Here is a 16,223-nt window from a genome sequence, read left to right on the forward strand (position 1 = left end):
TACTGTGCTTCTACACTATAATTTAAAACACATATACAAGATTTATACACTATAGGATAATGAAATGTTTACAAGTTATTTAAAAATCTACTAACTATATCACTGTATGGGGAGAAGAACCACTAACACCCACCCTTGCTGAGCTCCTGTGTGTCAAGTACACCACTGGTTACTGTGCATACATTGCCTCCACTTCTTACCACAAACCTGCAATGAAAGAAATATTATCCCCCTATTTTATATGAAGAAATGAAGCATGGAGCTATTTTAATCACTTGCCCAGGGTTATATTTAAGCAACAGGCTGAGCTGGGGAGTGAGCCCAAGTGTGGGTGATGGCAAAGCATCTGTTTCTTCCATGTTGCCGTGACGGTTTTTTCCAAGGTGTATTTAGGTGTAGCTTTAGTTTTACCACAAAGGACTAGGCACCAGATCTCTCTTCCTAATGCCTGACCCTACTTTCCTACTAAAGTTGTTAATGACATAGGAGTATTAGAAGTACTGTCTCCAGAACCTGAATAAACTACACTATTTACCTGAGGGGAAGACGGTGGTTAATCTTTCTAAATTAAGTGACCATCATTAGTTGATTAACTTGATTTTCATTCTTTAATACTTAAATGAATTAAAAATGGATTAATGAATGAATGAATGAATGGGTAAGCAAAGAAGACAACTGCCAAGTAAAAATTGTCACTCACCATCTGGTTCTACAAGAATGAAGTCACTGGCCACTGAAGTCGCTGACCTTCAACACACCCTGAAAGGAGTCCAGGGCGGAGATCAAGAATGAGGCACTCTGTGCTCTGGGAAAACCCGGCAGAACAGGACCTTCAGATAGATAGATATTTTCAGGAGAAGATTTTATGAGCCCAATTTCTTGCATCTTCTCATATCTAGAAAAGCACATTAATGGAATCATTAACAGAGACATCTGCTCCTTGTGACTAGCAGCAACCTTCTGCCAAAATGTGTGCTTGATTGCATGGACCCCCTTCGCCTAAATCATGCATATACTGACCTCCCCCCGCCCACCTCTTGAGCAGTTCCTCAGAGCTATCTGATGGGCTGTCTCCCGGGCTATAGTCCTCATTTTGCCCCAAATAAAACTTAACTCACAACTCTCATGCTGTGCACTTGTTCCTTTTAGTTAACACAACCTACCATCTACTGAATGTCTAGTAGGCAGCAAGCACTATGCAAGGTGATTTCATATTCTGATTTTATGTCCTTTCCACAAAAGTTGTGCAGTAAAGTGATGATTTTTATGATTGCTATATTTAAGGATGAAGATATGAGGCTTAGATTGGTTAAGCGAACTGCTCAGCTAGTGAATGAGACATTTGGAAATAGAGCCCAAGGACCTATGGCTCTGAAGTTCGAGCCGTGCCATCTATGTTTAAATTTCTTTAAAAAATTTGTAGACGTGTTTAAATACAAAGGAATATTTTAGATATATCTGTAAGAAATACAGAACAACCATGTAAGTTAGCACCCGAATATTCATGACCCAAATTTATAAATAATACATTACCTTAAACTTTAAACTTCCCTGAGTGCCGTCTCATCCCATCCTTTCCTTTCTATCTCAGTGGGTTTTTTTATGGTTTCATATTTGTTAATAGTCATAATTCATTATTTATTTACACATTTTTGACCTTTAAGTCAATTCAATCAAACTGTACGTGTTTTTATGTTACCTGCTCTCTTTGCTTGACACTGTTCTGAGATTCATCTATAACACTGAATCAATCTGTGTTTAATTTCTTTTCACTGTTGTACAAAATCCCATATTAAAACTCTGCCATGTTTTGTTTATCCATTCTACTTTTTAAAATTTAACTATAGGTGATAGTTAACTATAGTTAACGCTATTTTAAGCAACATGGATGGACCTAGAGATTATCATACTAAGTGAAGTCAGACAGAAAGACAAATATTATATGATATCACTTATGTGTGTTATCTTAAAAAATTATACAAATCAACTTATTTACAAAACAGAAACAGACTCACAGACATAGAAAACAAACTTATGGTTACCAAAGGGGAAAGGGGAAGGGGAGGGATAAATATCCTTTCTACTCTTAGTGAATATTTGCGTGTGTTTTCCCCTCCCTCCCTCCCTCCCTCCCTTCCTTCCTTCCTTTCTCTATTACAAAGAGTGCTGGCAAGAACATGTGATACACATCTCCCAGGGTATATCTGAGAGGGTCACAAAATCATAAGCTTTACACATTCTTGGTCGGTGAGATAATACCATATTGTTTTCCCAAAATGATGGAGCAGTTTCTACTACAACTTATTCTGAATAACACTGCAGAATTATTCCCCTTCCCCTACATCCTTACCAACATATGATATTGTTACACTTAGTTTTACTAATATGATTGGTTTGAAAGGGTACCTTATTGTGGTTTTCATTTGAATTTCTTTCATTATTGATAAGGTTGAGTATATTTTTATGTATTTTATGTGCTTTTTTTTCTGTGAAGTACCTATCCATTTTTTATTTTTGCCCTCTTTTTCTATTGGGTAATTTGCCTTTTTCTTATCAGTTTGTGGCTCTCTTTATACATTTTGGACATTAAATGTTACAAATGTAATCTATTGCAAATAACTTCTTTCAGCTTATAAAGTGATTTCACTTATTTATGTGAACTTTTGATGAATGGAACTTCTTAATTTTAATATATTCATCTTCATCAATCTTTCCTTTTATTCTTTGTACACAGAGGCAATCTTCCTTTATTCAAAGCAATGAAAAGATTTTGCTCAAAGTTTTATAGTTTTGTCAATATTGCCAATTGCACTTAATATTAACTTAAATAATATTTAATATTTAAGCACTGGTTAGGTATTTATCAGCTAGAGCTGATATTTGCTTAAGGCGTTATAAACCTAGTTTCCATACATGTGTGGATGTGTCTCTGGGTTCTCTCTTCTGCTTTTCCAATTTGTACATTTTTGTGACAGTACTATATTGCCTTAATTTTTTCAGTTTATGGTAATACTTGATATCAGGTAAGGGAAATCCAATTACTTTGCACTTTTCAAGCAATGTCTCACTATTCTTGTACCTTTGATCTTCCCATAAATTTTAAAGTAAACTTGGTAAGTTCCCCAAAGTCTGTTGGTATTTTCACTAGAGTTGAATCACATCACTAGAGCAATTTGGTGAGAATTTACATCCTTAGGATATTGTCTTTTCCTTATTAATTTTCAGACTGTGTCTGTGATGTATAGTTTCTATTTATTTAAGTCTTTGAAAACATTTTCTTCAATATAATTTTCTCCATACAAATTTTGTACATGTATTGCTTGATTAATTCCTTGGTACTTTACTTTCTTTTTATTTGAAGCCAATATGAAAGCTATCTTTTAATAATTACCTTTTATAAATGTTCTTGAGCATGTATCAAATTGCAACTGATTTTTTAAATCCTTTTTAAAATAAGCTTAATTTTTTAGAAGAGTTTTAGATTTACAGAAAAATTTGGAAGATAGTACAAAAAGTTCCCATAAATATTGCACCCAGTTTCCCCTATTATTAAATTCTTATATTAGTATAATGCATTTGTTGTATACATTGAACCTATATTGACACACTACTGTTAACTGAAGTACATGCTTTATTCAAATTTCTTTAGGTTTTTTGTTTTTTTTTTTTAACCTAATGTCCTTTGTTCCAGGAGCTCAACAGGACATCACATTACATTTAAGTATTACCTCTCCTTGGGCTCCAATTGGCTCTGAGAGTTTTTAAGAGTTTGCTTGATTTGATGACCTGGACAATTTTGAAGAGCACTGGTTAGGTATTTTGTAGAGCCCTTTATTGGGATTTGTCTGTTATTTTTCTCATGATTATGAGTTTTTGGGAGGAAGACCACAGAAGTGACATGTCATTTTTGTTCCATTTTATCAAGGGTATATAGTGTGGATATGTAATCTATAAAAATATTGAATCACTATGCTATACACCTGAAACTGAAACTAATATAATACTGTAAGTTACCTGTACTTCAATTTAAGAATACATAGTACGGAAGCTGACCCTGGTGGCCTGACTGAGGTAGCGCTTGTCAGATCTCACCACCGTGAAACTCTGTGCTAGGGTTTTTCTCTAGCACCCCCTTACCACAGTGTAACATTTATTACTCCCAGCAGCTGCCTAAGGAGTGGGGAGTGAGTCATGGTCCACCTTCGTGATGGCCAGATCTCTACGCAAATTAACTGGAATTCTTCTGCACATGAGACTCTCTCTTCTCCCACAGTTATTTATTCAAATCACTTATTTATCTCAGCATGGACTCATGAATATTTAATTTAAACTTTGTGCTATAATCTGGTACTACTTTATATTGTTGCTAAAATTGTTTCATCTTTGGCCATTGGGAGCTCTTTCAGTTGGCTCCTGTGTTCTTTTTTGGATACACTATCACTGTGGACTTTTTTTTTTCTGAGCACTGCCGTTACAATCGATTTTTTTATATACTGACCTTTCAACAATTCAAATAATTTCCTTTTTTCCACAACCATGTTATCTGCAAATAATGACAGGTTTTCTTCCTTTCAATTTATTACAATTCTTATACCTTTGACTTTCTTTTGCCTTGCTGCACTTAACTAGGACGTTTCATAAGATGCTGAGCTGAAGGTGTATACAAGGTTCCATTTAACTTGCTTTGGATGGTACAGGGGATAAGTTCCACATTTCACCATTGAGTTGGATGTGTGCTTTGTTTTTTGTTTTCTTTTTCAGGGTGTTTTTTGTTCTTTTTTGTCTTGTTTTGTTTATCAAGTTAAAATATCCTTCCAGCTCTAGCCTGCTGTCTTAGTTTGTTTGCCCCAGAAAAAGACTCTGAAAAAAATGATTTAAATGCAATCATTTATTTGGGAGGTGATCTCAGGAAACACCATAAACAGAGTGCTTAATGAATTAAGGAAGAGAAGGAAACCAATAAAAGATGCTTTATAAAGCCAGTTACTTCTGGGAGTCAGTGTAAAGGACACTCCTTTGAGCTCTTCAAAGGGAGAGATGAGAGAGCTGGGAGCCCTTGGTTGATGGCTGCCGGGGAGGGAGTACGGGGCTGATTCTCTGGCACTTCTGGCCTGCCTTATGGGCTACAAGGCAAGAAAAAGCTCTTAGGCAGATGCTGGCAGGTGGAAGTCTGGCTGAGTATGCTGAAGGGAGTGCAAGGGAACATGGGCACCAAGAGAATCCGCTACGCTGGCAAGGATGCTGTATTTCATTGTTTTGTTACTAACAGATGTTGGATTTATCCAATACATTGTACCTATTGAAGGTCATATGATTTTTCTGCTCTAACCTGATATTAGTAATAATAATATTTAACTATTATTTTATATCATATTATTATTAATTGTCTTTTGAATGGTAAATGACCTTCAATTCTTGGGATAAATATAACCTGCCAATATTTTCCTCAGGATTTTTGCATCTCTGTTCATGGAATGAAATTGGCTTGTAAATTTCCTTTTGAATATTGCCTTTCTCAGATTTTTGGTTTCAAGACTACAGCAACTCTCATATTTTGAGGTTTGATTTATTCTAAGCTCATGCTCTTTCCTCCACATTGGTGTTTTTCCTATGCCCTGGAGACTGTGGTATATATAATTACAATGAGTTAGCAGGGTGTGGGGATATTGGCGATGGGAAACTCTGGGTAGAATTGGGATCAACATAGGTGTGTCAGCCCAACAGCATTGATAATTAGGAATAAGAGAACAGATATAGGTGTTACAAATATTTTAGATACTAGCTTTATCTTCTTTAACAATTTGGTTTTGCTCTAGAGTCCCCTCCTTCCAAATAAATTATATTAAACATCACCTTTCATATCTTCGGGAGAGAGCTTTATTTCATCCAATCTCAAACGAGTAACATCAGCCTCTCTAATTATTACAGTGTTTGTAAAGCTGTCCGGTGTAGGAAGAACTGTGGAAAAGCCACTTGGAGCTACACCAGAAAGTTTCAGAAGGCAGTACGTGTCATCCTGGGGTTTTGCATCACATCACCTGCTCAGTATCTCTACATTCAGCAACGCCACTTAGAATGCTAAACATATATATATTCCCTCTCTCTATATATTTCTCTCTATATATAGTCTATAAAAATCATTGACATTTTACAAGGACAGCACTGTAAGTCAGGATATCGGGCACACATATTCTGTTGTGTAACTTTGTAATCATAATTATTTTGCTCAATTTAATAGTTTTTAAATTAAAAACTCTGAATGGGCTTTGGTTTAGATCCCATGCTTACCTTAACCAAACTAAAATATGACCTTTACAAAAGTGAGTGCTTTTTTTAAATCAAATGTAGAGCATTTTGGGTCACCTATTTCTCTCCTTAAGCATGTTGTGGACCTGAATCTCTAAGATAGATCCCCCAGCTCCCCCAACGTTGAGCTGAACTGTTGACCGTTCTCTCCTTACTGAGGAGCCCTGCAGGGCCGGGGTGTCCGTGTGACTGTTGACTTACGTAGTCCTTCTCGTAACGTTCTCTCTTGGACCCTTTCTTCTCACCTAATTTTACCAAGTCATCTGGATCTATGCCCCGTATCCAGGCTAGCCCTGGACACGTCTGTGAAAATACCAAAGCCAGAATTCACTCTCCTTTTCTTGTCCTATTCTTCCAGCCTCTTCTTATCTCTTCCCTTTCCTGATATTCTTTTCCAGTACCCCCCCCACCCCCATCAAATGTTGCAGTTTTAAGATATTTTTCATAAATTACTAGTCACTTCATTTCCACACCACTCTTTCCCTGAATATGAAATTTCAAAAAGTCAAAGCCTTAAACTGAAGCTATACAGATATGCATGTGTTCTGCATTGTGACTTAAGGTTCTTTGAAGTACACATCTTATGGCTCTTTGAGGCTGCAGCTTAAATTGTTACCCATTTGGCTCCTCAGCCCAACCCTGTGTGTGCAAGGATACTTACAACCTGAAACACCCAAGACAGACTCAACCCAAAGCCCCAAAGTTCACTAAACATAGGCTGCTGTTGAATAGAAAACTGTCCTATAGTCAGATAAATGTTTTGTTATTTTGGACAATTGAAAGTAAGTTTCTTTTGCTAATATTTCTAATTTAAAAACCAAGATCCAGACCAAAGAGAGAGAGAAAAAAAGTATCACATGGTCCAAGGGCTCAGTATCCTAAGGAAGTAAGGGGACTATTTTTACCTGGCAGCCTTGTTGAGACTCTCAGATACACAGAGAAGTTTTTCAAATTCTAGGGCATATTAAGAATCAACTCAGAAGCTTGTTTAAAATGCTAATTTCTGCTCATTTCTCTGTGCCCTCCGTACTATTCAGCATTTCATATTTGGGTCGCCAGAATCTGTATTTACAACAAAATGCGCAGGAGAGAGGCTCGCCAAGAACTGTCTGATGAGTTGTGGACAGTGTGATTTACAGCAAGCAGGACGTCATCCTGATTTCATTCAACTTCTAGCTATTCTGGGCTGTGCATCACTGAACGAATGGGCATGACCCCGGGCATCGTTCCTCTAAGAATGCTGTGGCGACAGCCCTGTCCTTGGCTGCAGAGATGAGAGGGGGCTTGAGGAAGAAGTTCGCCTGATCTATCTGTATCACTGTTCCCTTTCAACCCCAAGTGAAGTGTCACAGCCCACTTCTGACACCAATCACTTAAGAGATTGGTGACACTCAATCACCAGAGCTCAAGTTGAGAGCTCTGTCCTCCATAAGACTGTCCTCACTTCAGATGCTCACAACAAGTGGAGCTCCCAGGCCACTAGCACTTCTGACCAACTAGATATAAACTCAAGGGTTCTTACAACCACCTCAGGTTTGATATTTTCCTAGAATGACTCACAGCACTTATTAAAAGCACTATACTTACTATTACAATTTTATTATAAAGGATACACATAGGGTAAGGTCTGGGAGCATCCAGGACACAGACCTTTTGTGATGTTGTGATTTATAATGAGAAATATATATTTGGTCTTCATCCTGCTTCTGACACAGCGCATCTAAAACCATTGGAATTTCTGTGATGAGAGCAATAAAGGTGGCTTTTGTTATATTAATGAGGCGACTTTTGGAAAGGACCTAAGGATGGGGGCTGGTTGCCCAGAGACCCAGCCATGTGATAAGGTGGTAGGAACTTTCAGTCCTGGGCCAACCTCTGGGGAGGGGAGAGGGGCTGGAGGTTGAATCAATCACCAAAGGTCAATAATTTCATCAAGCTTGACAATGTAATGAAATCACCATAAAACAAAAAGGATAAGGTTTGGAGATCTTCTGGATTGGTGAACACGTGGAGGTTTGGGGAGAGTGGTGTTCTTAGAGAGGGCATAGAAGCTCTGTGTCCCTTCCCACATACATTGCCCTATGTAACTCTTCCATCTGGCTGCTCCTAAGTTATATTATTTTTTATATTATTATTTTTTAAGAAAGTTATATTATTTTTTAAGAAACTGGTGATCTAGTAACTTAAATGTTTTCCTGAGTTCTGTGAGCTGCTCTGGCAAATTAATCAAACTGGAGGAGGGAGTCATGGAATCCTGTGCTTTATAGTCAGTTGGTCAGAAGTACCTGTAACAATCTGGATTTGCTTTCAATTGGCATAAGTCTTGTGGGACTGAATGCTTAACCTGTGGAATCTGATGTTATCTTTGGATAGACGAGTCAAAGCTGAGTTGAGCTGAAGGACACACAGCTGGGGTAGCAGAATTGCTTGGTGTGGAAAAAACCCCATACACTGGCATTGGAATCTGCATTGTTACTTTCTATGTCCTCTCCCCATGGAATCAGGGCATGTCACCCTGCCAACACATCAGAGTGTTCACCAATCAGGAAACTCCACTGAGATTCAGTGTCCAGAGATTCTACTGGGGTTTCATTATGTAGTCACAGTTAATTAAATCATTGACTTTGTGGTTGAACTCAATTTTTAGCTCTCCCTCCTCATGGAGGTAGGGTTGTCCCAGAGTTCCAATCCTTTAATCAGGTGGTTGGTCTTTCTGGTGACCAACTCCCATCCTGAAATCATCTAAAGGTCACCTTGAGTCACCATTAGCATAAAGAAGATACTCCCATCATTCTGGAAATTCTAAGGGTTTTTGAAGCTCTGTTCTGGGAACTATGGACAGAGACCAGATATATTCTTTATTATTTCACAGTTGTGAAAGGCAACAATGTGTGCATGAGGGCGTGCATCAGTGTGCACTACACATCCTGCTGGTGTCTGAAAACAGACAAACAAGACTGATGGGAAGAAAGATGGAAAGTCCTCCTGGGTACAGTGCACCTAAGGTGAAGAGTGTGAGCGCTCCCTGACAAGCATCCTACGAAACAGACCCTTTCACACTGAGAAAGGCTTGCAGAATTCCTGCAAGCATTCTCCTCCTGCTTCCCATGTTTCTCTTCTTTCCCTTTTTTTATTTTTGGCTTTTTCTTCACTGCCATAATTGGTTGGAAGGGACTGAAAAACTGTATGAGGGGGACCTTCAAGATGGTGGAGGAGTAAGACCGGGAGATCACCTTCCTCCCCACAAATACATCAAAAATACATCCACATGTGGAACAACTCCTACAAAATACCCACTGAAAGCCGGCAGAAGACCACAGATTTCCCAAAAGGCAAGAAACTCCCCCACGTACCTGCATAAAGCAAAAGAAAAAACAGAGACAAAAGAATAGGGACAGGAGCTGTGAAGGAGGAAAAGTTTCCACACACTAGGAAGCCCTTCACTGGCGGAGATGGGGGGCGGGCAGGCGGGGGAAGCTTCGGAGCCACGGAGGAGAGCGCAACAACACAGGTGCAGAGGGCAAAGCGGAGAGATTCCCGCACAGGATCAGTGCCGACCAGCACTCACCAGCCCAAGAGGCTTGTCTGCTCACACACTGTGGTGGGCGGGGCTGGGAGCTGAGGCTCGGGCTTCAGTGGATCCCAGGGAGAGGATTGGGGTTGGCTGCGTGAACACAGCCTGAAGGGGGCTAGTGCACCACAGCTAGCCGGGAGGGAGTCTGGGAAAAAGTGTGCCAAAGAGGCAAGAGACTATTATTTCGGGATGCATGAGGAGAGGGGATTCCTTCCGCGTCTGCCCACAGAAGGCAGAGCACCGCCTAAACGAGCTCCAGAGACAGGCGCGAGCCACGGTTAGCAGCTCGGACCCCAGAGACGTGCATGGAATGCTAATGCTGCGGCTGCAGCCAGCAAGAATCACGTGTGCGAGCCCAGGTCGCTATCCACGCTATCCACACTCCCCACGGGGCACTGTCAGGGTCCCATGATCCAGGGACAACTTCCCCAGGAGAACACACAGTGAGCCTCAGGCTGTTACAACGTCACGCCGGCGCTGACCACCGCAGGCCCGCCCTGCGTTCCAGTTAACTACTGTACCCCTCCATCCTCCCAGCCTGAATCAGCAAGAGCCCACTAATCAGCCACTGCTTTAACCCCATCCTGTCTGGGCAGGAACAGATGCCTGAGAGAGACCTACACACAGAGGTGGGGTCAAAACCAAAGCTGAACCCCAGAAGCTGTGCGAAAAAGAAGAGAAAGGGAAATTTCTCCCAGCAGCCTTGGGAGCAGCAGATTAAATCCCCACAATCAACTTCATGTACCCTGCATCTGTGGAGAATACCTGAATAGACAACAGATCATCCCAAAATTGAGGCAGTGGAATTTGGGAGCAACTGTAGACTTGGGGTTTGCTGTCTGTAACTGATTTGTTCCTGATTTTTATGTTTATATTAGTTTAGTGTTTACAACTTCTTATCATTGGTGGATTTGTTTATTGGTTTGGTTGCTCTCTTCTTTTATTATTATTATTTTATTTATTTTAATAATTTTCTTTCTTTCTTTTTTTCTCCCTTTTCTTCTAAGCCATGTGGCTGACAGGGTCTTGCGCTCCGGTCTGGTGTCAGGCCTGAGCTGCTGAGATGGGAGAGCTGAGTTCAAGACACTGCACCACCAGAGACCTCCTGGCCACATGAAATATAAATTGGCGAGAGCTCTCCCAGAGAACTCCGTCTCAACACTAAGACCCAGCTCCACCCAACGGCCAGAAAACTCCAGAGCTGTATGCCCCATGCCAAACAACTAGCAAGACAGGAACACAACCCCATCCATTAGCAGAGAGGCTGCCTAAAATCATACTAAGTTCACAGACACCCCAAAACACACCACTGGACGCAGCCCTGCCCACCAGAAAGACAAGATCCAGCCCCATTTACCAGGACATAGGCACCAGTCCTCTCCACCAAGAAGCAAACACAAACCACTGACCCAACCTCACCCACTGGGGGAAGACACCAAAAACAACAGACACTACGGACCTGGAGCCTGGGAAAGGAGACCCCAAACACAGTAAGTTAAACAAAACAAGAAGACAGAGAAATATGAAGCAGATGAAGGAGCAAGGTAAAAACCCACCAGACCAAACAAATGAAGAGGAAATAGGTAGTCTACCTGAAAAAAGAATTCAGAGTAAAGATAGTAAAGATGATCCAAAATCTTGGAAATATAACGGAGAATATACAAGAAACTTTTAACAAGGACCTAGAAGAACTAAAGAGCAAACAAACAATGATGAACAACACAATAAATGTAATTAAAAATTCTCTAGAAGGAATCAATAGCAGAACAACTGAGGCAGAAGAACGGATAAGTGACCTGGAAGATAAAATAGTGGAAATAACTACTGTAGACCAGAATAAAGAAAAAAGAATGAAAAGAATTGAGGACAGTCTCAGAGACCTCAGGGACAACACTAAATGCACCAACTTTGAATTATAGGGGTCCCAGAAGGAGAAGAGAAAAAGAAAGGGACTGAGAAAATATTTGAAGAGATTATAGTTGAAAACTTCCCTAACATGGGAAAGGAAATAGTCAATCAAGTCTGGGAAGCAGAGAGAGACCTATACAGGATAAATCCAAGGAGAAAGATACCAAGAAACATATTAATCAAACTATCAAAAACTAAATACAAAGAAAAAAGTTAAAAGAAGCAAGGGAAAAGCAACAAATAACATACAAGGGAATCCCCATAAGGTTAACAGCTGATCTTTCAGCAGAAACTCTGCAAGCCAGAAGGGGGTGGCAGGACATATTTAAAGTGATGAAAGGGAAAAACCTACAACCAAGATTACTCTACCCAGCAAGGATCTCATTCAGATTCGACAGAGAAATTAAAACTTATACAGACAAGCAAAAGAATTCAGCATCACCAAACCAGCTTTACAACAAATGCTAATCCTAATGGACAACCTGGAAGAAATGGACATACTCTTCGAAAAGCAAAACCTTCCAAGACCGAACCAGGAAGAAATAGAAAATATAAACAGACCAATCACAGCACTGAAATTGAAACTGTGCTTAAAAATCTTCCAACAAACAAAAGCCCAGGACCAGATGGCTTCACAGGCAAATTCTCTCAAACATTTAGGGAAGAGCTAACACCTATCCTTCTCAAACTCTTCCAAAATATAGCAGAGGGAGGAACTCTCCCAAACTCATTCTATGAGGCCACCATCACCCTGATAGCAAAACCAGACAAAGATGTCACAAAAAAAGAAAACTACAGGACAATATCACTGATGAACATAAATGCAGAAATCCTCAACAAAATACTAGCAAACAGAATCCAACAGCACATTAAAAGGGTCATACAACATGATCATGTGAGGTTTATCCTAGGAAAGCAAGGATTCTTCAATATACGCAAATCAATCAATGTGACACACCATATTAACAAATCAAAGGATAAAAACCATATGATCATCTCAATAGATGCAGAAAAAGCTTTTGACAAAATTCAACACTGATTTATGATAAAAACTCTCCAGAAAGTAGGCATAGAGGGAACCTACCTAAACATAATAAAGGCCATATATGACAAATCCACAGCCAAGATCATTCTCAACAGTGAAAAACCAAAACCATTTCCTCTAAGATCAAGAACTAGACAAGGTTGCCCACTCTCACCACTATTACTTAACATAGTTTTGGAAGTTTTAGCCACAGCAATTAGAGAAGAAAAAGAAATAAAAGGAATCCAAATCAGAAAAGAAGTAAAATTGTCACTGTTTGCAGATGACATGATACTATACACAGAGAATCCTAAAGATGCCACCAGAAAACTACCAGAGCTAATCTATGAATTTGGTAGAATTGCAGGATACAAAATTCATGCAGAGAAATCTCTTACATTCCTTTACGCTAATTAAGGAAACACTCCCATTTACCATTACAAAAAAAGAATAAAATACCTAGGAATAAACATACCTAAGAAGACAAAAGACCTGTATGTAGAAAACTATCAGACACTGATGAAAGAAATTAAAGATGATACAAACAGATGGAGAGATATACCATGTTCTTGGATTGGAAGAATCAGCATTGTGAAAATGATTATACTACCCAAAGCAATCTACAGACTCAACGCAATCCCTATCAAACAACCAATGGCATTTTTTACGGAACTAGAACAAAAAATTTCACAATTTGTATGGAAACACAAAAGTCCCCGAATAGCCAAAGCAATCTTGAGAAAGAAACACAGAGCTGGAGGAATCAGGCTCCCTGACTTCAGACTATACTGCAAAGCTATAGTAATCAAGACAGTATGGTGCTGGCACAAAACCAGAAATATAGATCAATAGAACAGGATAGAAAGCCCAGATATAAACCCACGCACATATGGTCACTTTATCTTTGATAAAGGAGGCAAGAATGTACATGGAGAAAAGACAGCCTGTTCAATAAGTGTTGCTGGGAAAACTGGACAGCTACATATAAAAGAATGAAATTAGAACACTCCTTAACACCATACACAAAAATAAACTCAATATGGATTAAAGAGTTAAATGTAAGGCCAGACACTATAAAACTCTTAGAGGAAAACATAGGCAGAACACTCTATGACATACATCACAGCAAGATCCTTTTTGACCCACTTTCTAGAGAAATGAAAATAAAAACAAAAATAAACAAATGGGACCTAATGAAACTGAAAAGCTTTTGCACAGCAAAGGAAACCATAAATAAGACGAAAAGACAACCCTCGGAATGGGGGAAAATATTTGCAAACGAAGCAACTGACAAAGGATTAATATCCAAAATTTACAAGCATCCCATGCAGCTCAATACCAAAAAAGCAAACAACCCAATCCAAAAATGGGCAGAAGACCTAAACAGACATTTCTGCAAAGAAGATATACAGATTGCCAACAAACACATGAAAGGATGCTCAACATCACTAATCATTGGAGAAATGCAAATCAAAACTACAATGAGATATCATCTCACACCAGTCAGAATGGCCATCATCAAAAAATCTTCAAACAATAAATGCTGGAGAGGGTGTGGAGAAAAGGGAACCCTCTTGTACTGTTGATGGGAATGTAAATTGGTACAGCCACTATGGAGAACAGTATGGAGGTTCCTTAAAAAACTAAAGATAGAACTACCATATGACCCAGCAATCCCATTACTGGGCATATAGCCTGAGAAAACCATAATTCAAAAAGAAGCATGTCCCACAATGTTCATTGCAGCACTATTTACAATAGCCAGGACATGGAAGCAACCTAAGTGTCCATCAACAGATGAATGGACAAAGAAGATGTGGCACATATATACAATGGAATATTACTCAGCTATAAAAAGAAACGAAATTGAGTTATTTGTAGTAAGATGGATGGACCTAGAGTCTGTCATACAGAGTGAAATAAGTCAGAAAGAGAAAAACAAATACTGTATGCTAACATATATATATGGAATAAAAAAAAAGTGGTTCTCAAGAACCTAGGGGCAGGACAGGAATAAAGACACAGATGTAGAGAATGGACATGAGGACACAGGGAGGGGGAAGGGTAAAAAGTGAGAGAGTGGCATGGACATATATACACTACCAAATGTAAAATAGATAGCTGGTGGGAAGCAGCTGCATCTCACGGGGAGATCAGTTCGGTGCTTTGTGACCATGTAGAGGGGTGGGATAGGGAGGGTTGGAGTGAGACACAAGAGGTAGGGGATATGGGGATATATGTATACGTATAGCTGATTCACTTTGTTTCACAGCAGAAACTAACACAACTCTGTAAAGCAATTATACTCCAATAAAGATGTTAAAAAAAACAAAAACAAAACTGTATGAGCCCATTATGATCTTAATCACCTGTTATAGATGAGAGCATCCAGGGAGGGACAACAACATTTAATCCTTTGTGGAGAACTAACTGAAATTTCTCTTTTGAATCCATGCCCAAGTAGTTTCCATGAGGCTGTCAAACAATGTTTGAACCTGGACTTAGACAGCAGCAGTGTTAATGGGCTTAGGGATATGGTAGGAGACAAAAAAGCTGCCCCGTGATGGAATGAGAAGTTCAAGTCCAGTTCAGTACTTTGCTTTTTTCCTAAGCTGAGGTCTGTGTACTATGAATTTTTAGAACAAAACGAACTATATAAATGCAGAGAAACATTATCATAATTACTTTTGGCATAGAAATATTTTTAGCTAATGTTATTTTAATAAGAGCTGCTGTCAGGGGGGAAAAGGCAAATCATTTAAAGGAAAAGTTTGTTCTGATGTTCTCTGACTTAATGTTCCCCGCCTATTCAGCTGGATATTTCAAAGTCTCTTAAGCAGCTTGTTAGGGGAGCAAGCCTATTATTCATTTCCAGGAATAATATTGAGTAACTCTCTCTCTCAGGCATTGTGCTTAACGGTACAAGGAATGGGGGAAGATAGGACAGTTTCTGTCCTCAAGGAGCTTCCAGTTTAGGGGTTTGGAGATCCAGACATCTGGTCTAGGATCAAAAATATTTTGCTGAATGAGATTTGGATGCAAGTAAATTACATGATGTACTCATAAAAACAGAGCTTAGATGATTCCAAAGAGAGATGCAGAAACACTATTTCCTGGTAAGGTGAACTTGAGGAAGTCCTAAGAAAGATGCGTAGAATCATGATCGGGTTACATAAGAAAGGGCATTCCAGGCCAAGGAAAGAGCCTCAATAAAGGTAGGGAATCCTTAAAATGCATAAAATAAAACATGTAAATATCACAAAGTTTTGCCCCATAAATTAATCTGCTAAAGTTAAATACTTACGAAGAACTCTGCAGAAAATTTTCTGGGTTTAAATACTTTCTTTTCACACAGCCCCCTTTTAAAAAATAACAGTGGCTCTCAAAATGTGGTCCCTAGAACATAAGCAT

Source organism: Lagenorhynchus albirostris, chromosome 21 (assembly GCF_949774975.1).
Source record: "Lagenorhynchus albirostris chromosome 21, mLagAlb1.1, whole genome shotgun sequence".
Classification (NCBI taxonomy): domain Eukaryota; kingdom Metazoa; phylum Chordata; class Mammalia; order Artiodactyla; family Delphinidae; genus Lagenorhynchus; species Lagenorhynchus albirostris.